This window comes from Motacilla alba, chromosome 7 (genome assembly GCF_015832195.1).
Source record: "Motacilla alba alba isolate MOTALB_02 chromosome 7, Motacilla_alba_V1.0_pri, whole genome shotgun sequence".
In the NCBI taxonomy this organism is placed as follows: Eukaryota; Metazoa; Chordata; class Aves; order Passeriformes; family Motacillidae; genus Motacilla; species Motacilla alba.
Genome location: NC_052022.1, coordinates 6883816 through 6910782, shown reverse-complemented (window position 1 = coordinate 6910782; position 26967 = coordinate 6883816).

The following is a 26967-nucleotide window of genomic DNA, read 5'->3' as shown; positions in this document are numbered from 1 at the left end:
TTCTATACCCAGAGCAAAAGAAAACATGCTATGTGTATTTTTAAATGGAGCAACTGAGAGGATATTATTGACATTTCTCAAAACTTTAGTACCATTATTATAGAATGAGTAAATCTAGGATGGAAAGCTAAATGAAAACTGTGATAAAATTTCACATGGTTTTATCACACTGGATTGTGGTAATCTGTAGAGTCTCCAGTAAGATAACTGTATTTTTAGACACACTCAATGCATTGGAACTAATCTCAATACACTTAATCAAAAATTGCTTTCACTGCCTCAAGGGATATTAATTATTTAAGTGGGAAAAATTGAGATTAAAAGAATAACTGTTAGGTAGGTAAGACGCAGCAATTGCAGCTGTTTATCCTATTGGGAAGAAGGACATCCATTTCAGAGCTGTGTTAATCCCAGCTCTGCTTAGTATTTTGATAAAAACCTTGGTCCAAGGAGAAGGTGGTCCAAGGTGCATGGTACTGAAGTTTTAGGTAACACAGAATAGAAAGTTAATGCCAATTACAGAGAATGAGTTTTCATGTAGTGAGAATTGCACAGCCCTATGGTGCAGAGTCACAGAGATGGAAAGTCAACAATGCCAGGCCTGCAGGAACAAACAAGCATTTTGTTGCTGGAGTCTGGGCCTTATTACATAAAGCTGACAAGAAAGCAAAAAGAAAAAGCTGAATGGTTAATGGCAAGACAGCAGTGTGGTGCCAAAGCAGTTACCTGCAGGGATCACCAGGGCTGCTCACAGGTAATGCTCCACTGCTGATTTACTTCCAGAAAAAAAAAAGTGTGGAAAGTTGGATTTACACCCCCAGACCTGCCCCTTTTAAGGGGAAAAAGGGATAAACAATAACTGCAAAGTCAGGTATCAGTGACATGGGCAGACATGGACTAAAATCTTGATTTGAAGAACAAACTGATGTTCACGGGATGAAACTGAACTTTAGGAATGCTTTGGCTTCAGCCAAACTTAAATCTCAGACTTAAGAACATTCAGATCTGAGGCTGGAGTCACGGCTTGTATCTCTCTTTCATCTTGTAAAAGAAGCAGCAACATAAAGCAGGCCTCAAAGGATAAGCTGCTCCCCTGCTACAGCGCAGGAACAGTTTACTTTATTGATTAGGCTTAGAAAGAGCCAAGATTCCTCTCCCAGCTTTACCCAAGGAACAGACAAGATGAGTTGGTGAGCAGGAGAGGAGTCTGGGCAGCTACTGCAGGCTCTGAACAGCCTGGAAAGGGATGTCCCACTGCTTACTGAATTAGAAGGTTGCTTATAACCTACATGTGCCTTTATCCACATTCTCCCTATCCTGTGAAAAGCCTGTCTGGAGCAAACACCTGCATCCCAACAATGTTGGGACACTATTCTCCCTGTTTACTTGCTCTTATTGTCTTCAATATTTCATGAGATTTGTTTTATAGTGTAGAAATTAGGAATAGTCTTCTCTGTCACGTTTGCCAGAACAAAAGGTGAGCAAGTCCCTACTACCAAGCATCTCAGTATAAACAAAAAGTAAGCAGGAAGATTATTACAAATGCTCAGGGAATTTCTTCTGCTCCTTTAATGTATTTACATCAGACAGGTACTATAAGGGATGGGAGCAGAATGCAGAGACTTCACTAAAGACCATGAAAGCCTTAATCTGATCTGGTCCAATTGCTATATCTGTTCTGTAGGGCATCCAGCCAGTGACATGAGAGGAGGGAGGCACTAAGAGTCCTTGGCTTCAGATTGCTGGCTTTTTGTCACAGTGGAGGTAAAGCAGAGCAGAACCCCGAAGCACCTGCACTTAAATAACTGGTCACCAGATGTCACTGTCAGATGGATCCAGCACAACAGGAAAACCACCCCTGCCGGTAAAGGCGTCAGCCCCCCTCAGCCCCTCTTCAGAGAACTGGGAAGCCTCAAAGCCTGCCTAGAAACACTAAAACACTTGCAGAATCAGACGTCCATTAAAAAGTTCGGATGTTGAATGTCCTGGGCGATAAATGCAGATCTCAGACTAGCTGGAATTCCATCTTCCTCTCAATGCCAAGTATTAATGGGAAACAAAATGCACCACCAGGTTATTATACACATCCTAATAAGATGTTTGTGCTTCACTCCACACCTATATAATGTCTGCTTGAACCTTTAACCAAGGTGATACCATTCTAAGAACCATAAAAGCTGCTACTAAACTGGATTTATATAAATTATTAAGCTCTCTCCCAGAAGAAACAGCAGCAAAACCAACACAATAATTTGGGTCATATGCACTTTGTGGGAATTATGGCAATTACATTTCTTTCCTCTCTGAGAAAGCATTCTGGACAACCGTCACACAAAAGAGAATTTTTTATACCATCATGTTCACAGTCCTTGTTACTGCTTCTTGTTCTTCCTTAGTAAGTGGAAATTTTAATTTCTTGATTATGAATGTGATTCCCATGGTACTTCACCTCTAGCAACAAATTTCTTGTAGGCCTGTTCCAACTGAAATAAGTTTTCATTTGGAGGGGTTCACTTTAATAAACCAAACAGGAAGTTTCTTGTGGTTTTGTGCTTGGTGTTTTTCCCCCCAGCAAAAGATCAAATCTCAGTTCCTTATTTTATATGAAACAGTCTTTGATGGTTTGGTGATGCAAATACAGAACAGACAGAAATTCAGCTTTCTGTAGCTCTGTTCCCCACTGAAAATTTAACCACAGTCTGTGTAAAAGTGGGGCCGCCAGTTTCCAGTAATTCTCTTTCACTGCTGCCTGAGAAGTTTCACCATCTGGGCTCACTAGTACTGATACTCTTTTTACAGCAGCAAGAATCAGGGGTAAATTCATAAATTTGCTACAATCAAGACTAAAATTCTCCCTGTTTTCAAGAAGGTTAAGATTTTTTAACAGAGTTATGCGACTAGAGGAGAAAGGAAATAGGGCTTCCATTTCTAGATTCATCTGTCTAAATTATTAGACAAAACACTCTGCAATAATTTCAGTTTAGTTGTGATTTAGCAGCTCATTCACAGTGGATTTGAATGATTTTTTGTTTCCTGCTCAGTGGCTGTATTTTTGACAGGTCTCATGGTGCTCCCAAACCCACAGGTGTTATTTATTTCCATTATTAGAGAGCATAGTTCTCTAGATAAACTTGAAGGTATAATTTAAAGATTTGTATTTTAAGTACCTTCATATAACTTTAAATTTTAATGTACAATTTATTCTTCTTTTTCCTTGCTTTTTTCTAAGTCACCTCAAAATATCACTAGAAGTCAGCAACAGCAGCTGTACCAAGCAGAGCAGTGGGAAAGGTGGCATTGTTTCCCTCAAGAACTGAATTAAATATATATTGTTGGACCATTTTACCTTTAGTGAACTTGAATTCCCACTTCCCAGAAGTCAGCCTGCACGAGGGCTTCAGGACTGATGCCAGAACTTGAAACAACAGATGACAAGTCACAGAGTATTTCTTAGTTCTTATCTCTGCATTATATACTCAAAAAAAATTTAAAAGAGATTTTTAGAAGACTTCACAAATCTGTACTGCAGACCTTTCTCCTGAGTACAGTAGAAAGGCAAAGCAGAAAAGCACAATCTACAGAAGTAGACTGCCTTTGCAATTTCTATACATTGAGGGATACAGTCTCCCAAACACAAATATAATCTGCAGGAAGTATATTTGTCTCCCCTTCATAACCAGGGAGCTGAGATACAAGATTGCTGGAGTGCCTAATTTAAGCACCACGTCTGGCTGGCTTTGTTTTCGTGTCAGGACTATTTCTCACCACAGATTGTATAGGAAGTCTGACTCTTGACAGCTGAGGAAAGCTGGCAGACTAAATCACTTGGTGCTCTTTGGAACTGGGTACCACAACACACAATGCACCTCGTACTAAGCAGACAGAATTCCACTCTTCAGCACTGTACATCCACAGAAGCCTGAGAACATCCAGCTTTAAGACAAAGACCCCAACTTGTTATCAGCAGTCTCTGTTGGACCTTTAGGACCAGTGCAGCAACCATTTCTTGGGTTTGGGTTATGTCCCCATTCTACATTAGTAGGGGAAAAAAAAACCCAGGCTGACAGCACTGGGTGAGCATGCAGTGCTTATGGTCATGGAGAGGGAGAGAGAAGAAAAACATGATTGTCCACAGAGAAAGCTACAGATTTTGAAATAAGAGATCATAGGGTGACCACTGTCACGAGGTCACTGATCAGCATTTAGCCCTCTGCTACTAAATGAAATTGATTGAGTAAATGTAAGCATTCCCAGCTTAAGACACTGGGAAAAAAAAATCAATGACCATTTAATGAAGAATCTAAAAACAGAAATGAATGTCTGGCTTGGATGATGCAACAATCTAATGGAAGGAAATAATAAAAATATTTTTCAAATATGATATAAACTCTCTTCCCCCCATAACATTATGTTACTGCTACTCAGAACTGGGCTCTTAAACTTACCGATGCAGAGATCTCAGGAAAAATTCCTGCTTGGATTCTAAGGGTTGCCAGGCCTGAAGGGGTTTAGCTGGTGAGGTCTGCTTAGAGCTACTGATCTTGGAAAACTTTGGTTTCACTGCCTGTATTCCAGTAGATTTTGTTTTGATTTGGTGGAATGAAGATTATTGCCATGTATTTCCTCAGCTGAAGAAGACACAAACAACAATCCCTAAATATGTGCTTACATGTGGGAAAATGAATACTGTGAAACTAATCTGTAAAACAATTAAGTGTGTTGTTCAAATAAAACTTAGAGGAACTGTTCAAATGCTTATTCTTAGTGCCTTGGTGAACATGATCTTAACAGAAAGCACACTATTTCTATTTAAATCATCAGAGAAAACTTTCCCTTCTGAAATATGAGAGAGAGAGAGAGAGATAGATGACTGTCTGAATCCTAGAAAATATGACAGGGCAATGTGTATCTTTGTTATGTAAAATGGATATGTATAGCCTACAAGATCTACAATAGGATTTTTTACACAGACACAAAAGCACTGGTTTTGTCTCAGTTACTGGTAAATAAACAATCTTGGGACAAGTTAGAAGCAGCTTTCAGTGTTTCTCTATGTGGCAGCTGGACACAAGTAAAAGACCATTTTTTTGTTATGGAATGACTAGCAAAGATAAACTCTTGGGAAATATTCCCAAAGGCAATTTAAATAGATTTTGCTATTTGCAGAAGGCAATGTTACTGTTTAATTTATAAAGTTAATAAAGTGGTTTCTAAATTATTTAATAAGGTAGGGAGTAATCACAAAGTTAGCACTTGTTTCCTTTGATAGTGCTATGAATCACACACCAGAGTCTGGTCATGAAATAAACAACTATAACAATTTCAGTTTAAATAAAAATAATTACAAAGTAAAAGAACTTAGCTTAGAACTACAAAAATTTTACTAGTTTCCACACGCATTTTTACATCCCTTATTCTTTATTATGATTATGCATAACTAATTCATAACACTACTCAATGCAAGCACTTAATCTCAGGCTTTTTTGAGCTGCCACAGTATTTCTGGGGCAGGGAGATCCAAGGACAGAATGAAACCACTTATGCTTCCAACCTGACTATTAATCCTTGGAAAGAGGCAGACAGAGGAGAGGGGGGAAAAGAAGGAGAAACAAGGATAATTTTGATTCCTTCCTTTCTCAGACTAAAGATCAAGTCTTTCAAATCCTATTTAATGCACTGAAAAAGACTGAAGTTGCTACAAGTGACTGAGTGTTTGCAGGTTCAGCCCTGCTCTGGTGCCAGGTGATAGATACAAGGTCATACAATCCTTGTACACTTAGTGTGTCTGTGTGCACATACACAGAAGGATTAGGACTGACCTTGTAAATAAGTCTGTAATGTCTAAAATAGATTGAGAGCTTTGTATTTTTCATGTGACTAATTCTTATGCTGCTGTTCACAATGTACAGAGCTATTATTGAAACTTGCCTACAATCAAAACCTTTGTTCAAAGGTTTAGAAACATTTGGGGAATACTAAGGGAAAAAATCCAAATAATTATGTGAAATAGCCAGGAAACTGGCATTTTAAAAAAATTGCTGTTGGTAAGGAGATAAAAATTAATCTTTTTTCAGCAATTTTAGTTTCCCAACCAAGCCTCCAAATGGAAGAGGAGAAGTTTTCATTTGTGTCTTGGGTTCATACTTTTAATGAACAACAACTTTTATTGCCTACCTCAATCAATTTCTTCTGGATGTGCACCGTGTCCACAAGAACTTCTCAGTAAATCTGCAGTGAATCTCTCAAATTCCTGTTCCAGTGTGACAGTCTCCATTACAATTACAGTCCAGCATTTACCAAGAACAAGCAGAGCAAAGCATAATTAAAAAGACTCAGAAACCATACAAGAGCTGTATCTAAGTCATGTACATTCTTCCTCCCAAAAACTATTCTGGCAGCTGAGTCTCCTCACCTGGCTACATTGTGGTAAAGTCATAAATACAGAAAATTAATCCTGTGGAGTCAAATCCTTGATTCCCACTGATTTCATATAGTTTGTGCACAGAGGGGCAGCATCCATTGCTGTCTCTTAACCAATGGTCCTATGAAGTCAAAGTTTATTCAAGACTTACCTCCTGGAGCTCCTTTTTACTTGAGATAATTATTGGTCTGGCAAGCCCATATGATGAAAAAAGAGGAGGAAAAAGACATTGGCTCCTCAGGCACATTTGGCAGGATACTGGAGAGAGCATTCCAGCCTTCAGATCTCCTGTGGCCAGCTTAATGCTCTGGGAATGAAGATTCTTCTTCCCACTTACCTACCTGCAGACATGTCTGTCCCTGAGCTCCACAAAACCCACTCCCACCCCAGGGCACTCCTTTCCCAGCCCTCCTAGCAGTGACCACCAGAAGCACCATCCTGTTCTTCCACAGCCTCACTCAGAGACTCGGGGTTGCCCTTGGCAGCCCCCCATCCTTAGCAGCAGCAGCCACACTCCAGTGCCTGTCCCTGTGGCAGGCCTGGGGCTGATTCAGCCCTGTGGGCTGCTCCTCCTGCCTCAGCTGCTCCCTGTCTGCTCCAGGGAAGCAGTGGTGAGCCAGATGAAAGCATTGCACAGGTCACAAGCTGAGCCACGTTCACCTAGAAGCATTCCAAGGGCTTTAGCTCTGAATCTCGGGGCAGAACTTCTCCAGGAGCTTACACCCCACAGCCCAGCAGCTGGCTTTGCTACCAGTACTCACTGAGGCCCATCTCATCTTGTTCCTTTCTTCCTTGTCCCACTGGCACACACCAGAGGCTGTTAGTAGCTTGACCACATAAAAGTCTAGGTCACATATTCTTTCTTGCCAACAAGTTTTTTTTGCTTCAGTCAATCCGTTTGCCAGCCACTACAGCAAACTGCGTGTACCAGCTCCTCCTGCAGCAAAGGCTCTTGACAGAGCTGCTACTATGATTGCTGGTAATGTGTTAGTGCTAAAAACTACATCATTTTATGCCAGTGTTTGTTTTTAAAAAAGAACTGCAATATAAGCTGCTGTTCAAACCAGGAATATGGGAAGGGTTGGAAGGTACCTCCTGAGTCATGCAGAGCTTGCTTTTCCTAATGGAGACCAGACATCCCTTAATTCCTTTGATCCTTGTCTCCCACATCACATACATGCACATGCACACATATTCTTACCTCACTCCTCTTACTAATAAAAACTTTCCTTTAAAGGTATTACACTTGGCTGACTTAGAATAGAGATTTCAGAGGTCAGGGTGACATACGTGAGAGCTAAGGATAGATCATGGTCTGTCAAAAGCATCTAACTATGAATATTGCAAAGGAAATTAGATGACTTCAGAGTCCAGGCATCTTTAGAGAAGATAGCAAGACAAGCTCTCCTTTAAATAAGTCCACTCAACAACAAGAACAACTCCCACAATACTGACCAATCCCTGCTTACCAGACACAAACACTTCTATTACAAGGGGTAATGAAGGGAGACGTGGGGGGAATATGAATACATATTTAATGGAAACCTTAGAACAATGCAGTAAGCAATTATTAAAATTTGAAAGGTAAATTATTATTTTATTAATTATTAAATTATTATTGGATTTAAAGTTATTAAAACTTGAAAGGTAAATCATATCCCACATTAATTTGTCAAGCAGAGTTTTGGCCCTGAGAAGGGGAGAAATAGGAAGATACCATGCAGTCCTCTTAGGGTCTTCTTGCACTAAGTTACAAGACACTATTCAGAGACTACAGCATTCAGGAGCAACCTGGAACTACACAGTATGGAGGCAGATATTACTTACCCTGACGTATGCTGAAGATGTAGAATGATAAGGACGCTGCTTCTCACCAACCTGAGCCATGGACGTCGTTTGTACTACGATGTGTGCACTACTTTTAGTCACATGTACATTTCCCAAGGACTTCTGACAGGTGATTTATCAGCAGTGAATGTAGTGAAGGCAGACACTCCTCTCCAAATCAATTTTTATCCAGTCTTGATAAGGTAAATGCATTTTGTAGACTCGCTTTCTAGTAATTGGTTCTCAAAGCTTGCTTTTTCCAGACTGCTCCTTTAATACTCTGTAATGCCACAGACTGCCTTTGAAGAGTGAATAATAATGAAGAGCTTTAAAGAGACTTGTAAAAGTTATGAAGTCATAAAACTATTTGATTCCTCCTTCAGTGTGTTTTCTGGGAATGGTTGAATATAAATAGTGAAGTGATCTCACAGGCTTTGAATGAAAGGTTCTTTCTCCTTTCAGGCTGCACTTCCTACTGTGTTATCCTCACTGATATTTCATTGCCTTCAGGATGATGGTGTCACAGCATAGGTCACAGTTGAGATGGCCCCAATACACAAAGTATCATCATACAATTTCAGAATGCTTCAACACATACAGAGTAACACCACTTCAGAAGGCTTCAAGTGTTGGCCCATCTTGCTCTTTAGCTAAACCTTTCATACCCTCATGTTCATGTATTGCACCTGTGTGCCCTCTGTTCCCTTTGGTGGTTGGTCATTGCACGTGGGCACTCCATGGCTCATTGTGTCAATGCTGTTCTCCTGCTTTTCACAGCTGTATCCATTGGGGATGAGGCTCACCACAGCCCCACTCCCAATTACCACAAACGGTGTGCCAATATGATGGAATGTTTATAGAATTTTTTCTTAGTTCCTTATCAACAGTGTTTTGGGACATTTGGCCAAAAAATGTATGCCTAGTCTCTAAGGTTTCCTTTTCAAATGCATGGTGTAAATCAATTCTGTATTGAGCTACAGTCATTGTGATACAGAAGGTACATCAAAACACACTTCTCCAAACAAGAGTTGCTCTTGTTTTCCTTTCCCTCCTTGTTCCTCGTGACTGTGTATAGGGGCTTCCCATAAATCGAGTTCATTTGAAATCCTCTTTTCCAAAGGTGTGGCTATGTTGTGAAAATTGATACTTCTGCAAAGAAAAATAATTTTCTTTATCATGTTGTGCAGTCTCAACTTCCACCAGCCCATTAACTCAAAATAAACTCCTAAGCATTCGACTGTCTGATCAGTGTCTGCACAGTGACATTTACCAGGAGAGGCAGACAAGAAATAGTCAGTGACTGGAGATTTTTAGACCAGAATAGTGACACTGTAATCTTGCTCTTTTCCCCCTACACCCATCACCCCCTTTGCCAATCTCTGTGCCCTTTTCTAGACACAGCTGAAATGACCATTAGAAGTGTCCCTTGACATGTGCTCAAATCCAAAATACAGGTATTAAAATTACTTTATTTTTTAAAAAAAATTATATTAATAATAAGGAAGTAAAAAGAAAAGCCATTTAAGTATCCTTTGTTTCCAAGACATAGAAAAGACATCACTATTACTTAGCTCATTTCTGAAGTCAACAGATGGTCGTGCTACATTTAGAGCACTTGGAAGTTGTTTTCTCTGTTGTTTGTTAAAGGCAAAAACCTTGGAATTAGGTTCAAAAGACTGTATCCAGAAGGCTTTATGCCAATTCTACTTAAACCAGCTTTCCTGATACTGCTGAAAACAAGTGTTACAGCTGTGAGTATCTATACAGTCACAGGACATTTGTAAGTACACATGAGCCAAATTAGAAACAACAAAAGTCTAATGTTATCACCCCGGTTTATTTCATGCACCCAATCAGTGGCAGCAGCTCACAGATGCTGAGGCGAGAGATGCTTTAGTAAACAGAACAATTAGCATCATTGTGTGAGCCACCAACACAGCGAAATAAACTTCTCGGAGATATGTGGTTATACCTCTTCCCAAAAAGAATAAATTGGAAAGCACAGAATTACTTCTCATCTGCAAGAGTGGATTAGCAACTGCCAGCTCTGTACCTTAGAGATGGAAGCAAGAGTTCTTGCAATGGGAACTTACAATGCAATAAGTATTACCATGCAATAATTACAATGCAATAATTAATACCATGTGTTTCTATCAACCAATTTTTTTAATTTGTTTTAAGGGAAAAAAAAAAATCCCCACACTGTTTTCTTGTCATGATGCAGTGCCATCCAACACTGACATACAAATGATCAACGTTTAGCATCGCTCCCTAGCCTGGCTGCTTTCAGTCATATATGGTAATCAATGATCCATTCATGATAGCTCTCTGCAATTATCATAGCAGATTGGGGACAGATAGGCATACAAGGTACTAAAACTAAATAACCACAATGTATTTCACCCATGCATTCTCCAGTTGCTTCCTCCATTTATGGATAATGGCCCTATTTGCAGACAATGGCAGTAAAATTTTCCTCCAGGGATTTATTTATAACACTTATTTCTTGGATTATGGTTTGTATTTTCTAATGTGATAAGTGCCCCAGAGAAACACTTAAGTGAAACAATCAAGAGAGGATTTTGTTCTCCTGTCCCATAATTCCTGCATCCTAAACATTCAACAGAAGATGTGCATTAACCTCACACTGTACTGTGAGCTGCACTCACCCTTCCCCAGCCTCCACCATGGCCAGCAGAGCACACAGGGGTTGCAGTCTTGGTTAGTCAAGTGTAAATAATTCAGGAGCTTGCCTGGGCCATGCCCACAGACTGGTGACAAAAGCAGATATAGCTTCTGTGTTTTACTAGTGTTTGTATTCTCAAATTAAGACCTAAAGCTATAAAAGTCCACCAAGAGAAATAGCTGGTGGGTGAAAAATTGGTCATTGACATGCCTCTCCAGTGAAATCTTGAAGTAAAGCTGAGAGAGTGGTCTATTTCATTATAATTTTTCCTAAATTAACTGATAAAAATAACAGATGACTGTACTGTCAGTGATGTCCTATGTTGTTTATGTAGATTTGCTAGGATCCATTGTCATATCTACTAAATTACAAGTCCCTACTGGCTAGTCTAAATAATAAGGTACTTGTAACAGCAGCTGAAAGGAATGAAATCCAGGAGCCAAAACCAGAGCTTTTACCTCTTTTCACACTTATTTTTCACCTGTCCCTTTAACATTCAGCAGCCAGAAAATGAATGACAGAGATTCAATTATTTGCCTGCCAGATCATCTCAGTTGCTGTTCTTAGCAGAATATCCATGCAAGTCATTGAGAGAGCAGGATATGAGCAGGTGAATCAGACTCTGCAGGGTCCCTGCCCCTCTGACTCCGTATCAGCTGCTCCCTGGCATTACTAAAATTCTGAAAAAAGATAACCAACCTAAATGGATACTAAATATTGAACTAAGTCAAAGACAATATATGTGAACTTTGATTGTCTAACAAATGTGACCTAAAAGGAACAGGAATTCTGCAAATGAGAGCCTGAAAGCTCCCTTCATGCTCATCCTTTGAGGTAGATTTTGTTTAGTTCCTGTAAAATGAAGGCATGACTCACTAACAGGACATATGGAGTGGTAAAGTATAGAAACTAAGATTGCAAAGCTACCACTGTGTCTTCAGAAAGCTTAACAATGACTTCCAACTGCTCATTGTTATGGTGCAGTCCCATGTTTCCTTCTTGCACACATTTTCTCAATTAATTGGGAAAGTAGTTGTTGTGAAAGTGGTGTTTGGGTGAGCGGACCCATCCCCCTATATTTTACCTGTGCAGTGCCTTGGACAATTAAATATTTATCTCCAAATGGAGATTCCAGGCTTTATTACTACCTGAATAATACATGTAACTTGAGTTATAACCTCCCAAAGGCCTATTTGCAAGTCAATTTTTTCTGTCTGTTCAGCACAGCTCCCTGACTACAGCCACTGATAGTATTTTAAATAAAGTCTGGTCTATGCATGTGTTACCTGTTCTTTCTCCCCTTAACCAGATTACACCACTTGGTTAAATCAAACTACTTATTTTAAAAGAAAAACTTCTCTCCCTCCTCTCAAGAAAAGTTGCTGTTAGCAACTTAACCTAATGAGCACGTTATCCCAATGGATGAGACATTGCTTTAAATAAAAAGAGACAGAATTTGCTCTTATCACAAGGATTGCTTGGTAGGGAAAACCAGCAGGTGAAAAAATTGCACATTCTCATGACAAGCACTTACAAAGGCAATATATTCCATACCCCTAAAATACATGTCCCACATTTTCCAAACTGCTTCAGGACATCAGAACTCTTCTGTGCTAATTTTGGAGAGAGAGGAAAGAACTGAGACAATATGATTTGCTTGCCTGTGCACTCATAAGTTTTCCATGATTCCTCCACACAACTGATGAGACAAACATTTCTCAGGATTTTTAAAGTGATACTGACAGTTTCTAAGGATATTCAAAGCGTTGCTTTACTAAGAACTTAGTCCAGACACTCAGTCAGTTTTGGCAGCCTGTCTCTCATGCTAAAGATGCCTCACATCAGCTGCCCTTTGAAAGGCATTCACAAAAATAACTGAACTTAGTAAACAGGCATAATAGAGTAAATCAAGAATATTTGGGTTTAGTCACCTTGGATTTTTAGGTATTTTTAGGCAAATCCCTCTTTGTGTATTTAAGAAGGTGTGGCTTTGAACATTAGTAGGCAGTGGTACTTCAGGAAAGAGTGTGCTACATAAAAAGGAAAAAAGTTCCTTGTGCACATATCCTGCACTTTCTATGAGGGACCTTGCCTTCCAAGGGAAAGCCTGGCCAAAACACTTCATGGAAAAGCTGCCATGGCCTTCCTGGTCATATGGGCTTCACACACTGTCTCAGACTCTCAAATCATCTGATGGGCCAGAAAAATGGAAACTGAAAAAGAAATGACACTTCACTTAAACCTGTTGATCAGGCTAAAAGCTTCCAAATGCTAAAAACTAAAGATAAGGTACACTTCCCAGCAGTGGAAAATTGAATGAGTTGTAACAATTGCAATTGCCATTTTAGAGCCTTCTGAGTGCTGAGTGGTTTCATTACAGATAGTGTTGACAGCATGACAGCTCTCTGAGTGTGTACTACCTATATACACCTCACACACTGTGCTTCCTGCTTCTGGCACCCACAAGAAACTACCAATACATACATACATGCTGAAATGGACTTCCTAAATTGATACATTCAGTCCCTGCTATCAGCCAGCTGTGTCACACAATCCCCTTCATAAGCTGATAGAACATCCTCAAAACTATCTGGGGAGTGAGGTATTTTTACTAGCATTACTCTTCCTGGAAGGACAATGTAGAAACTCAAACAACTGACATTTAGCAATCATTTCCTGCCTAAATGTAGTTGTGTCCCAATTTGGTTTTATGCCAGATTTTTCTTTAGGTAAATGGTTGTTTTCCCTCTCTGGTGTTTTTCAGCCAATACATCTGTATGCAGCAATTGCATTTCCTTTAAGTCTTTCCTTTGATAAGTTAAATGAACCAAGTTATTTTACTCCTGCTTTCTTATGATTAAAAAGACTTCATCCTAGTCTGTTTGCCTTTTTTCTGGCTTACATTCCAGCATTAATTAGTCCTTCTCAAACAGAAGCACCTGCACATAGTAAGAACAGTATTTATTATTATGTCTAGATTTTACAGGATGGATCCTTCCCCTCGTCTCTACTTTCTCAGCAAAGATTGGTATTTTTCAGGGCTGCATCATACAGTCAGGTCTGCTTTATTTAAGTCTTCTCTACTACTGAACTTTGAACAGGAAATCTTCCAGTTGACAGCAAACATTTTTCTGTTTATCTACCTAAATCAGGACTTTGCATTTTATATTACTAAATGAAATGCAATTCTATAACTGAAGTAGTTTAGCTCTTCCTCATATTTTTGCAGGTTCCTTTGGGAAATCCAGTTTTTTTCCATCGTTGGGGTATTGTTTTATCCCATAGTTCTTAGCAAAAATACAAAATAAAACCAGTTACTACCTCAACTGAGCATCTTCACTACTATTTCTTCTCAAGTATTATAGTTCCCTGTTCAGCATAACCTCCTTTCAATATTAAATGTGATACTTCAAGGCACTCATCAAATCTGCTTCTATTTTTTACACTAATACCAATTTTTAAATTATCTAACACAGAATTTTATGTATTTATAACATGTTTTTTTACCCAAGCCTCTTCCTGGTCTCCAACTATGATCTTCACGTACTTTTCTTACTATAAGATGTCATTGATTCTTGCAGGATACCCAAACCACAAATATGGTGATAAGATTTAATGTAAGATTTAATATAAGATTTCTTAAGTTCTTCAGGTAAATCATACAGTAACAGAGTCAAGCAAGAGTTTCTAATGTCTTACCATGATAGACTAGACACATGGCTATTTCCACACACTAGACAGAATCTAAAATGCTGTAATAATGTGGGCTCTCCTTTTCTTCCCCAGTCCTTTCCTTCCCAATTCCTTCTTGTGGTGGGTTGACCACATCCAGCAGCTGCACCACACAGCCACTTGCTCATCAGCCTGGCAGCAGGACAGAGGAGAGATAAGGGACAACAGAAGTGAGAAAACTCACAGATACAGATAAATTAAAGTCAGTTTAAGAAGTGAAAGGAAGTAGAAGAAAAAACCCAAATCAGGTTTGCAAAGGCCCTCACTCATCACTTCCCTCAAGCACCCCGACGCTCAGCAGTCTGAGCAGTGGCCACATCCCCAAAAGCCCCCTTTCTGTAGTTTGGGAGCATTGCTGTGCATGGTGTTATCTGGCATGGAATATCCATCCCTCTGGTCCTTTTGGGTCAGCTGTCCTGCTTGTGTCCCTTCTCAATTTCTTGCACACCCCCAGCCTAGTCACTGAGGAAGCAGAGCAGGAAAAGGGGAAAGCCTTGTACCTCTGCAAGGACTGCTCAGCAGCAGCCAAACTCCAGTCTGTTACCAGCACTGCTCCAGTCACAGACCCAAAACACAGCACCCTCTGAGCTGCTAGGAGGAGAATTAATCTGTCCCAGCCAGACCCAGTGCACCACCAAAGCCAAAGCTTTCAAACTGCAGAGAAGGAGCCACATGCAGGTTCAAGTATCTTGCTTTTTTGAGAAGTTGCCATCCTAGGTTATATTTTGGGGATATTTGCAGGAACAGCAGCCACTGTGTGAAGGAAAAACATGAAAGTTGTTAGGGTTTAATTAACTGAAAGACTTTTATAAATCAAAAGAACCTTTTGGAAAATTCACAATGGTCAGAATTCATAGAAAGGGAAAAGCATTGGGGCTGTCAAGCAAAATTTAATTTCTGTATTTGAAAGAGATATTGCTTGGTTTAAAAAAACATGACAGACAATGATCTGCAGGGACAGTCTAGGACAGAAATGCAGGGCCTAATGCAACCATTAACATCCATGGATCCAGCAGCACTTCCTAGATTGATCATGGCTTGGGGGGAATATTTCACTAGACAAAGAATACTTTTTATATTGCCAACAAGGCTGCTCATTGAGAAAGCCCTTATGACACCAGTGTGATATTAGAGCACTTCCAGGAGCTCAGGGTGGTGTTCCAGATCTTAGTTTGTGCCAGAAGGGGAACAAAGTAGGGATACCAAACAAACAGCAGGTAAGGGTTTGATCCAAACTGTAACACTGAAGATATAACTTGCAGCAGTGCTTTCTCATATGTATATAACTGATTCATAAGCAAAATCCTAGAATGAGATTAATTTTTAAACAAAATTACCAGAGTAAGCAGTATTCCAGCACGCACATCTTTATACACAGAGGCAAAGGTCTTGCTGCTGCCATCTCTGGCAAGGTATCTATTCACTCATTTCACTTTAAGAGAATGATGCAATCTTCCTGCAATTAAATACCTGTCTTATTATAGACTCTGTTACAGAGAGGTCCAAGAGAAAGGCAGGAAACTGGAACGCTGGTGCACAAATACAAATTATTTGCTAAGGTGTAATGAATTTGTTTTTTGTTCTCACCTAGTCTTATTTCACATGTCTGGCTGTCTCACTGTTGCTCCAAAGGCATAAATATATATAAATAAACATATATGTGTGCAAGTGCATAATGATTTTTTCCTAATAGACACTTCTGACTGGCATAAATCCCTGCTGTAGAATTTGACTGCACCAAATTCAGGCATATTCTTAGTGACACATTTAGCATATGGAGTTAAAAACCATAGAAACCACTCACAGAATTCAGATTTCTAAACAAGAATGGTGAAAATTTCACCCACAATTCAGAACAGCTGTCATTTTACCTGAGCTTCAAACTGGTTTGTACTTCTTGATTTTTCCTCTAGTTTTATGTTTATAAAAATACTCCATAGCACATCTATAGTATTTTATGCTACACACCCTACTAGCCTTTACAGTCATTTGTTAGCAACTGATACTTTAAAGTTTACAGAGGTCTGAACTGCATGTACATCCATAAAAGAAGAAAGCACTATTATAATGTATTTGTTGAGATAATGAGGCAGGAAAAACAAACAAAACAGACACCACCGCTGTAGCTGATTTTACTTTTAAAACAGTCCATTAAATGTCTTTTGGCAAATTACTTATTTAAATCAATAGGCAGCTCAGGGAATCGTTTCTGTGTCTCCTAATAGAATTCTAAATTTCTTTGTTTGATTTCTTTTATTGCCATTGGTTGCATCAGACATCTGGGAACAAGTTAAAGAAAACCCAACAATAAAAAGGAAGTTTTTTGACACTGAGGTCAGAGAGTAGAAGGCTACACTGAGAGATCAAACCTACCACAATGAAGAACGTGTATCCTGCAAGGAAAGGAGGGCCCACTCTGTTTTCCCAGGGCAATACAATTTTCCTATGTGATTATGTACAAAGAGCTCAAATTATTCATGCAAACACTTCCATTAGGGTCAGCTGGAGTGCAGTGAGCAGGATGTGTAAGAGCATTTCCTTGGAATCAGCAGGGACCAGGAACTCTGTTGTGCTAGATATGGTTGAGACACACTGAAGGGTCTTTTGGACTTTTATTGTCTAAACTAAAAAAAGTAAGAGGAAGAGAGAAACAGAGGCAAATTGCAATTAGCACCTTGATGCACCTTAAATTAAAGTAATTAAATAAATGTCTAACTTTTTGCTAGACCATGGTCAAACTCATACCAAAGGTCATACACATATCTGCTGAAGAGTCAAGCATTGAGTTCCATTATTCTAAAATCAGAAGTACATCAGTTTTCAGCTCCAAACAATTAATCCAGGGAATAACATGCTATGCTATAACATTTACTTCTTTAACAGGAGCTTTACTGTATCTTTGTAAAAAGATGCAAAAGATTAAGAAGAAAAAAAAAGGATCTAACAACACATTAGAAGACTTTTTATTATTATTTAAATGATGGGGAAAATCTAGAAAGGATAAAAGCAACCAGATAGCAGCTGTTTATATTATTTATGCACCTAGAGCATTAATAATGTATAAAATATTCATTTAAAAATAAATATTGTAAAACTGCCTCCTTTACTATAATTTTAAATGCAGTTCCCCGTAAGGAACATGACAATATTCTCTATGATAGAAGGGAAGTAATTCTTTTTTCTTAAACAAGCCAAGTGTCTGCTAGAACAAGTTAATATCAAATGCTCCTCTTGAGCAATTTTTTCCATACTCAGCCCTTCCAGAACCAGAGGTACTATGTTTGTGAAGCCTCTGAAGCCATGGCTGGACAACATGACAGGATGTAGCATGAACTGTTTGACTAATCAACCACAATGCCAAAGGAAGCAACAGACTGTCACATCAAGCAGAAGGCATCTGATGGAAACCTCTTGGGACAAATTAAAACCTTCCTCATCTCTAAGAAGTGGATACCAAAGCAGTGTCCTAAATACAATTTGCTGTCCATCAGTTCTTGCATTTACAGTGTTTTTCAGGCAGTTATTTCTGTTGTTTCTTCATTCCACCTAAATCATGTAGTTAGCAGGAGCTACCAGTCCTTAAGGAATGTGGTACCTGATGCACATTTGATGCCGGATTAATTTTGTTCTGTTTATAACAAAAATGGATAATTTCAAAAATAAAATCAGCTACAACAGCAACGTCTTTTGTTTTGCTTAGCCTTTAGAGCCCTTGAAAAACTCTGTTCTAAGAGCTGACAGGACTTTACAGCACTCAGGATCTCACAGAGCTCAGCTCTTCAAATAAACCAGTCATCTATGCATACATTTATGCAATTCATTCCAATTACAAAGACCCTTAAGAGCCCTTATACAGAGACCATGCCCATGCCCACTAGACATCATCTACATGATCAACTTCCATGCATATCCTTATGATTGTCTCAGGAAATACATTATTGAGGGCTTGCCAATCAATTTTTCTGAATTCTAAATATATTTCTATGAAATGCTGAGAAATTCTTACCATTTGCATAACTGCAACCAGTCTGTGACTCTAAGGCCAAACAGTCTCCCAGTTTCAGTTTTGTGTCCCTAAAAACGCTGCCTTATCTTTATTTCATAGAGCAGTGCTTTCTCACATAATTAAGTAAAGCTAAATATTGAACTCTAGTTGTAACAGTAAATTGTTTTACCTAGACTGCTGCCATTTATTGCCTCATTTCCACAACGGTGGTTCACTGCACACTGACAACTGAAAACTGCTGGTTTAGAAATCTCTTTCCACATATTTTAGTCTTCACTCACCAATGACTCAATTTTTTATCTTTCCAGTATAGACACTGACAGGTCACATATATCAGAACATAAAGAGTTGTCATGGCAGATCAGACTACTGGGCCATCAAAGCCTGGTAGTCAGTCTTTACTATATCTCAGAGAAAGGTGCAAACCCTCACAATGTGGTACCCATGCAGTGGTACCCATATGGGCAACATTTCTTTTTCACTTCCCCAATCAGCCTATACCTAGAAATGAAAGACGTTATCATCCCTTCAACAGTTTCTTATGCTGTGCATGACAGACCCCCTTTCCCTGTGATTGATATTCAACAAGACTCTGTCACAGCTAATAGGCTCAAAATCTAATTTGGCCAAAGAAGAACAAGACTAAAAAGCGAGGTTAGCAATAAAATTGTGTTTTGAAAATGAGGACTGAAACAGAGAGAAAAAGAGGGAATCAGCAGCATTAACTTTGTTAAAGTTTTATATGCAAGCTGTTCAATGAATTCAGATTCACATGCCAGATTCATGACTGGTGAAGAAGAGAAAGCAAATTTTAAGATGATCTCTTAAAGGGCCATTTGGAACAGCCATGGAGTTTGTGGCCTGGATTTATCAGCTCTCCTACAATAAATTCTGAATAATAGTCTTTAATGATAAAAATCACTCATGAGAAGATGCTGCTTTTATTCATATGTCCTGGTGATATTTTGCATGTCATCTCCCCTGAAAAGCACTGTCCAAAAATGCATCATTGTGCAGTGATGTTTAATAGAAATTAATCAAAGCCTGTAATCCCATTATCCTGTGATTCTAGCATTTCTGGAACTACTGCTCAACAATCTGCTGAGCTCAGAATAACTGAGTTTATGTGATTTCCAGTCTACTTTGTAATTATTTTCTGTAACTGACAGCAGATTATGCAGAATATCCCACAGAAATCATCAAACCATCTGAGCTCTCTCTAGCTTTGAAAAAATCATTGAGATGTCAGAGGACTGTGAGTTCAGATATCCTTTTTCATAATGAGAAGTCATATTTCCATTCTTTCAAACCCTTATTTTTATCCAAAATTTGACCTTCCTTCCTGAAGGAAGAGCCAGTTTGAACCTTGCTTTATGTCTGCCACAATGTTTTGCACTTGCACCTGTCTGAGTTCATAGGATGGGCCTGGTAATTGCTCCACTGTTGGTACACCCCTCCTTCACCACCCCAGCTCCGCAGGCAGGGGCAAGATTAGATGCATTAAAGGTAACATTTCATCTTCCTGATCTGACAGACTGATGTAACTCAAACTGCAGTATTTTTAGGCAATGACTAACGGTTAATTAACCAGCATATGAGAAATATCTGCTTTCCTGCTAGCACCCCAGAGCTCATTGATCTATCTCCCTGTAATACACATAAAAAGAGGGCATTTCTTTCAGCACTGGCTCTTCAGATTGAATATTTGCCTTTGTCACTAGTCAATAACCCTAGCTCCTAATGACTTTTAAAAACAAGTCTTCAAACACTAATTTGTCTGCAGGCATATCCTAAATCCCTTGCTACTCTCCTAAACTACATAGGCAACCTAAAAACATATAATGTGATTACCTGCAATATGTTCATGGTAATCCACTGTCAGCCTTAGACAGACACTTTTCCCAGCTTATTAAGATCTAAATTATTCCCTTTAGGGCCTCTACCATGTGCAAATGTGAGGTTGCTGAGGGTCACTAGGTTCAAACCTGAAACTCTCATTTTCACACCTCTCCAACCTGGGCTGAAGAAGCTGTATTGAAAGCTTTTGTGCAAGCACTCTTCTGTAACAACCAATAACAAAAGAGAAGTAGAAGCTTGATGCTGAAACAGTATCTCAGCTATAAAACTGGTCAATATTCTGCTCTACACCTTTGAAGACACACAATCTTTTCCTGCATCTCATACTTGTTAGGCATATATGTCTAAGGAGATACAATTACCTATGAGAATTATATTCTGGGATGTGTAAGGAGACCAGGGAGCAAAGTCATTGGAAGCAAGGGACCTAATTAGGAATGCATCAAAATTCCAGACTCTCAGTTGCACTAGGAAGCTCAGAGGTTGACTGCATCTGCTTAACATTGGGATGTACCTCCAGGAGTAACCAAATATCTCTAAATTATTCCTGTCCACAGACACTGGTATGGCTCAAAGACTAGAGTGATGTGAGAAATGGATTTGGAGACTGTCCTCTTAAATATTCTTGGGATTGGGGTTTGTTTGTTATTGCTTTTGGGGTTTTTTTTCTAACGATGCCAAAGAGAGGGGGAAAAAATTACAGGATTATTTCAGTGTTTGGACAATCTACAGAACACCTGAATTCCAGAACAAAGTATCAGCCCAATTTCTAGCAGATTTAAAGCAAGACACAGATTTTTCATGTAGAAATACACTTAAAGTGGACAAACTGCTGTAAGTTCATTGCATTATGTTCCACATTTGATTGCAGTACCTTTTTGACTGCAGCTCAAGTTGGATTTCCATCACATTTACAGGTCCTTGAGTAGTCTGGGATTTTGGCATGTTAGAAAGTTATTTCCTTAAGCATCACTGTGGAAAGACTCATTTTTAAAAGGTCTTCTGCCTCATGTGGTAAAAGTACGTTAAAATAACGAGAGATTTGGGAGGAGAAGGTGGTTGTAGCAAGGAGAAGATATGATAATTCTTGTAGTGAGTAATGAAAATACTTAATTTGAAAAATTCTTTTAAGAGTGAAATTAGGAATTAAACTGTATTTTTACAATTCTAAATATTTGAAGTGACTATTGACTTTGGGCTAATTTTTGCTTGGCAAGCACCAAACTCAAAACCACACAAAATTAAAGGTGCTTTTCCACATTTTGCAATTGGAATCATATCCCAGAACTGTTCAGTAACCACATGAGAAGATTTAGAGGTCACTGAAATTCCAGAGGGACGAGCACTCCTCTGTGACTTTTGCAGTGCTTGAAAATTTGTACACATAGTCTTTCTTGTGCAAACTTGGTGGAACCACAGTTACAAAATACCAGCAGTTCCGGACAACTGCAAGCACCTAAAAGTTCTCACTTAAATCACAATAAAATTTTCCAGATGATGCTTTATATCCCTTCCAAGGAGACATCATCTATAATAACCAAAAAATTCATTTATTATTTAGCAATTAAAATCCCACCAAAACTGTCATTTATCACTAAACAATGCAAACACATGCTCATATTCTTCTGACCCTAGACAGCCTGAGTTTTTTCTTTATAAATAAACCCAAACAACAATATAAATATGCCTAAGCCAGTAATTCACTGACCACAATAGTCTCAATATTTTCAATTTTTAAGTTAGATTAAAGGGGACCTTCTAGATCTGGGTAACTACCTGGAAGCCCACAAGTAAGCTCTTCTATATACTAATTCTACAGTCAAAACCCCAATTTTTATTGCCTATCTTGTAAATAACAGACAAGTCCTATTGCAAATAATTTCTTTGGAAAATATGTACATAAATATATATCCTATATCCTCAGCTCCCTGCATCTGGGGCTGAGAAGAAAAGAGTATTCAAAAGTAATGATGTAAATCTCACAGTTTGAGTTTGTATCTAACAACTACTGCCCACTGAAGCAAGAGAATCTTGTCACAGTTCATAAATGCTGAAAACAGTTTCTATTTTCCTGAAGTTTTATAATTATTCCCTTTTGGCTTTATAAAGCAGACTCAGTTTAATGTCTTTTATAAATCAAATGTCTCCCACTTTCAAACATTAATTGCCGAGATAGTACCAATATTTCTCTATTAAGTAGGCAGGAAATAAACAAAATCTGCTGTTAACACTCTGGGTTAACAGTTTCTGTAAGTGAAACGTCACCTGGCCACTTGAGAGAGAAAAGATGCCAATTTCAGTGATTGCCTATGTGACCTGTTCTTCACCCTTAGGTGATAATGCATTTAGTGATAATGAAGTGTAAAGACAAGGTACATTTCTGAGCCTGTACATCCTTTTGAGCTTCAAGTTCATAAATTTTAAAGAAACAAAGAAAGAACAATCAAGGGTCACTTAAGAACAACTACAGGCATGTACAACAGTAATATCCAGATTGTGAAGTCTGTCAGAAGTTCTGGAGATTTGTAGGAGATACTTTATTTCCTAGTTGGGTTGTTGCTCAAAGCATAGGCATGATGCTGAAATCACAGCTGATATCATAGTTAAAACTGCAAAGCCAGATTCAAAAATAAGGGTTCTTTCACTCCTGGTATCTTCTTTGGATATCAAGTAACAACAGAAAAATAGATACATTAAGGATGAAAAAGAACTTCATCATTTGCTTTTGGCATTGACCCCCTCTTACACCTGAGATAATTCGGCAGAGATTCAACCAGATAATTTGTATTCCAAATTCAGCACTGTTACACTGACCACAACCACACTGTACACTAAGGACATGCATTGACTAAAGACAAGGAATTTGACTTTTCACTACCAAGATTGTCCAGATTTTGTCTATGAGACACAGTTCTGTGAGATGCAGAACAGCCTCAAATGCCTGGGGCTAGACTGGGGTAAAGAATTGGTGAATATATGGAGAAATAGATATATACTCTTTTTCATCTGAGATCAAGCAGAGTACATTTCCAGAATACTTTTAGAGCTGTTGAATTGAAGTCATTCAAGTTAACTACTCAAATATGCCAGGAGCTGCAGAAGAACCTACAAAAGCCAGAAAGAGGAACTGAGTCTGCACACAGTAAGGCCTTCTTGGTCTGGAGCTCTTCTGTGCCTTGAAGAGGTTGAGTTTCACCATTAAGAAGAAGCATTATGTCCTGTTGAGATTGTTTCTTAAGTTAGACATTAAAAGGAAGGAATGAGAACACTGTAAGAGCTGCACTGAGTCAGATGAAGGAGCAACTGCTCAGCATCTCAAAGGAAGAACATGAGGAGACACTTAGGAGAGGAGTGTAGCAAAGAGGACAAATACAGAACGGTGCCTCCCAGGAAATATTTTGCCATCTTCCTATCAACCAGACTGAGAGGATTCTTTAAAGCTGTTACGTATTTAACAGTTGCTAAAGGACCTCTTATCCTTAAACTGTGAGCTATCTCCTTGCATCCATTTACAGTTGTGGCCTTCAGGAAACCCTGTAGTTTCTACAATTTAACTTAGATTTTGCCTGGCTGAGTATTTAACTTAATCTCTTTGAAATCCACTATTCAAAACATCATTGGGTGCCACAGGGGTTTTTCCAGTGTCAAACACTGAGCAGTCCCACCCTGTTCATCCATGTTAGATCTGTGATTTCATAATCTTGTTTGAGTCAAACTTTATCACCTCCTTCCCAAATTGCCCCCTTCTCTAATCCCTAGTCAGCTTCATCTCTTCTCATGTGATGTAATTCAAAGTCTCTGATCACTCCTAGCACCCTTTATTGCTTTACTGCATATTTTCTGATGTAAAAACACAACTGACAGATTCAGATCTGAGTGTATCATGGATCTGTACCATGGATCATAGACAAAGGGATGTTTTGTTTTGTTCACAAATCCTTTCTTAAGAATTTCCAGCTCTGTGGTTTTTTGATCACTGCTGAACATTGAGCTGCTATTTGCAGAGACTCTTTGAAGTATTTTCACAATCTCATTTCTGATTAGTAATATCAAAAGTTCATTTGGTTATATAGGCAGTCACTTTTCACTTCTAATGTAATTTTGCATTTATCATGCAAAGTACTACCAACACTAAATTATATCTGCTGTTTCATTTCCCTGTCACGTAGCATCTCAGTATCCTTTTGCAACATTTTGCAATCAGATTTAGATTTTATTATCCTCAGCAATTTTATGACATCTGCAACTGTCACCTCAATATTCCTCTCCTTTCCAGACCATTTACAAATATGCTGAAAAGCAGGGTAGCAAAACAAGGTCCCGAGAGATTCTAAATTTCCTCCACAGCAAGAAGTGTTCCCATATTCCTATTTCTAGTTTTTATCTTTTCTACTATTTTTGAAGTATTTTATTACATCCCAAGGAGATTTCATTCCTTTGACAACAGTATTTGCTCATGGTTTTGTGAAAAACTTTACTGATATCTGAATAGAGACCACTGTGCTTATCAGAGAGGTGCTTACTGGCTCCTTCATATAACAAAACAATCTGAGAGTTTATTGTTTACCTCTATAGAAGAGGATCACAGATATTTACCTATTGTACACATGCTATCTATAGACAGCCTAAGTACATTTTTTGCAGATTCACCGGGGCAGAAGCCAGACTAAGCCATCCATTCCCAATTTTCAGAGTTACCACTACGACCTTTCTGAATTTTGTGCTTCTGATAATTGCAAAAAGAGGTTGATTAGACAATGCAACAAAGACAACCACTCAGAAATTTCCTACCTAAATTCCTTTAAAACCCTTGGACAAATACCATCAATCCCTGGTTCAGCTCATTTTACTTCAATAGCTTCATAAAAATTATACTGGAGGAAAAATGTAGAAAATTACTACCTTCACAGTGAACACTAAGACATATAACTCATCCAGATTTTCTATTCTGTTCTTACTGCTTTTGTTCTTTCTTAGTCTTTCTCCTTTCATACATCAGTAATTTATCTGCTGCACAATCTCTTTGGCAAATCTCCATGAGTGGCCGGTGACTTGTTTCCTCAGGGAAGTTTCTAATTCTCCCAGGTCCAATGAAGTCTGTAAAATAAATCATGATGGAATTTCAGTTTGCATTCAAATGAGAACACAGAGTGTCCCTGGCACCTTGAGCTGTCATTCAAACCTGTGCAAGGTGGATGAACAGCGTGGCCACTCATTAATTATGGCAAAAGAAAGAAGACAATGGAGAATCAGCTCAACCAGGTTTATACTGTACCTGTGGGATTTTACAATTAGATACCACTTTGCACTGAAATGCTAGTGTGATATTTGAAAAGAAACCTCAAATAATTTCCTGCAAATGGGGAGCTCCTTTGTGCACTTAGTGGACACACTAAGGACCTATTAGAAATGTCTGGTTTGGTACCTAAACCCAGAGTTTATTTCCTGCTTGACAACTCAGTGCAAAGTTAATGGAAATACTTGTAGAACTTATATTTACAATATCTGTGGAAAGGAGCAGGTCTGAATATAGAGATATATTCTCTGGTGCTGGAAAATTGTATAGCCCAGTTGTTACTTTTATGGACAGGGAACTGAATAAAACTTTCAAAAGCAAGACTTAAAGAATAATTTTTAGGGGTATGCAGAGGTTCTTGTTTGTTTATTTTTCTTTTTTGTTTGTTTGTTTTTAGCTGGGCAGAGTTTATAATACCTCTTAAAAACATGACTTTTTACTATCCATAAAAACTTGGTGGGAAGGATACAGTTAAATCTTAACTGCAAAGTCTTAGTCATGTTAAAAAAAAGGCAGTTGTCTGATTATGGGAGAAGGACAGGAATATTTTCTATTACCTACTCTTCTCATATTTAATCAGACTTAAACCAAAGTTTAAATCCACAGCAACTTCAAATCGTGACTAAGAAGAGAGTGTGACTCCTTGAGATTTCACTTTGTGATCAGAATATTAGTGGGATTGGATACTGTTTCAGCTTTTCAGAATTGTATTGTACTGCATTTCAAAGAGCATATACGAGGTCCTGAGAAATCAGAGCAATCAAAGAAAAAAGCAAGATACACTCTTGAACAAGAACACATGAGTTTTCTGATCTCTAGCACAGTGGTTTGAGTCAGTTATCATTTTGCTGTAAATTCAATTTCATCAATAAAGCTGAGGTAGACATCAAACAGAAAACGTTAAAAGCATATCTTGGAATCCTCAAGCTTTGTTTAGCAAAGAATAGACAAAGATACTTTTCAGGAAGGTCTTTTTTTATCTTATCTCTGGTTCAAATTTCATTTTTCCTCTTTGTTTTTTTTTTTTTTCCTTTTTTTCTTTTCTCCTTTTCTTGTTTTGAAGTCATGTCCAATATTATTAACACAATGCTCAGCCTACCACCAAAGAGTCTGCTTAGTGTCTGCAAAGCTAAGAACCTTTT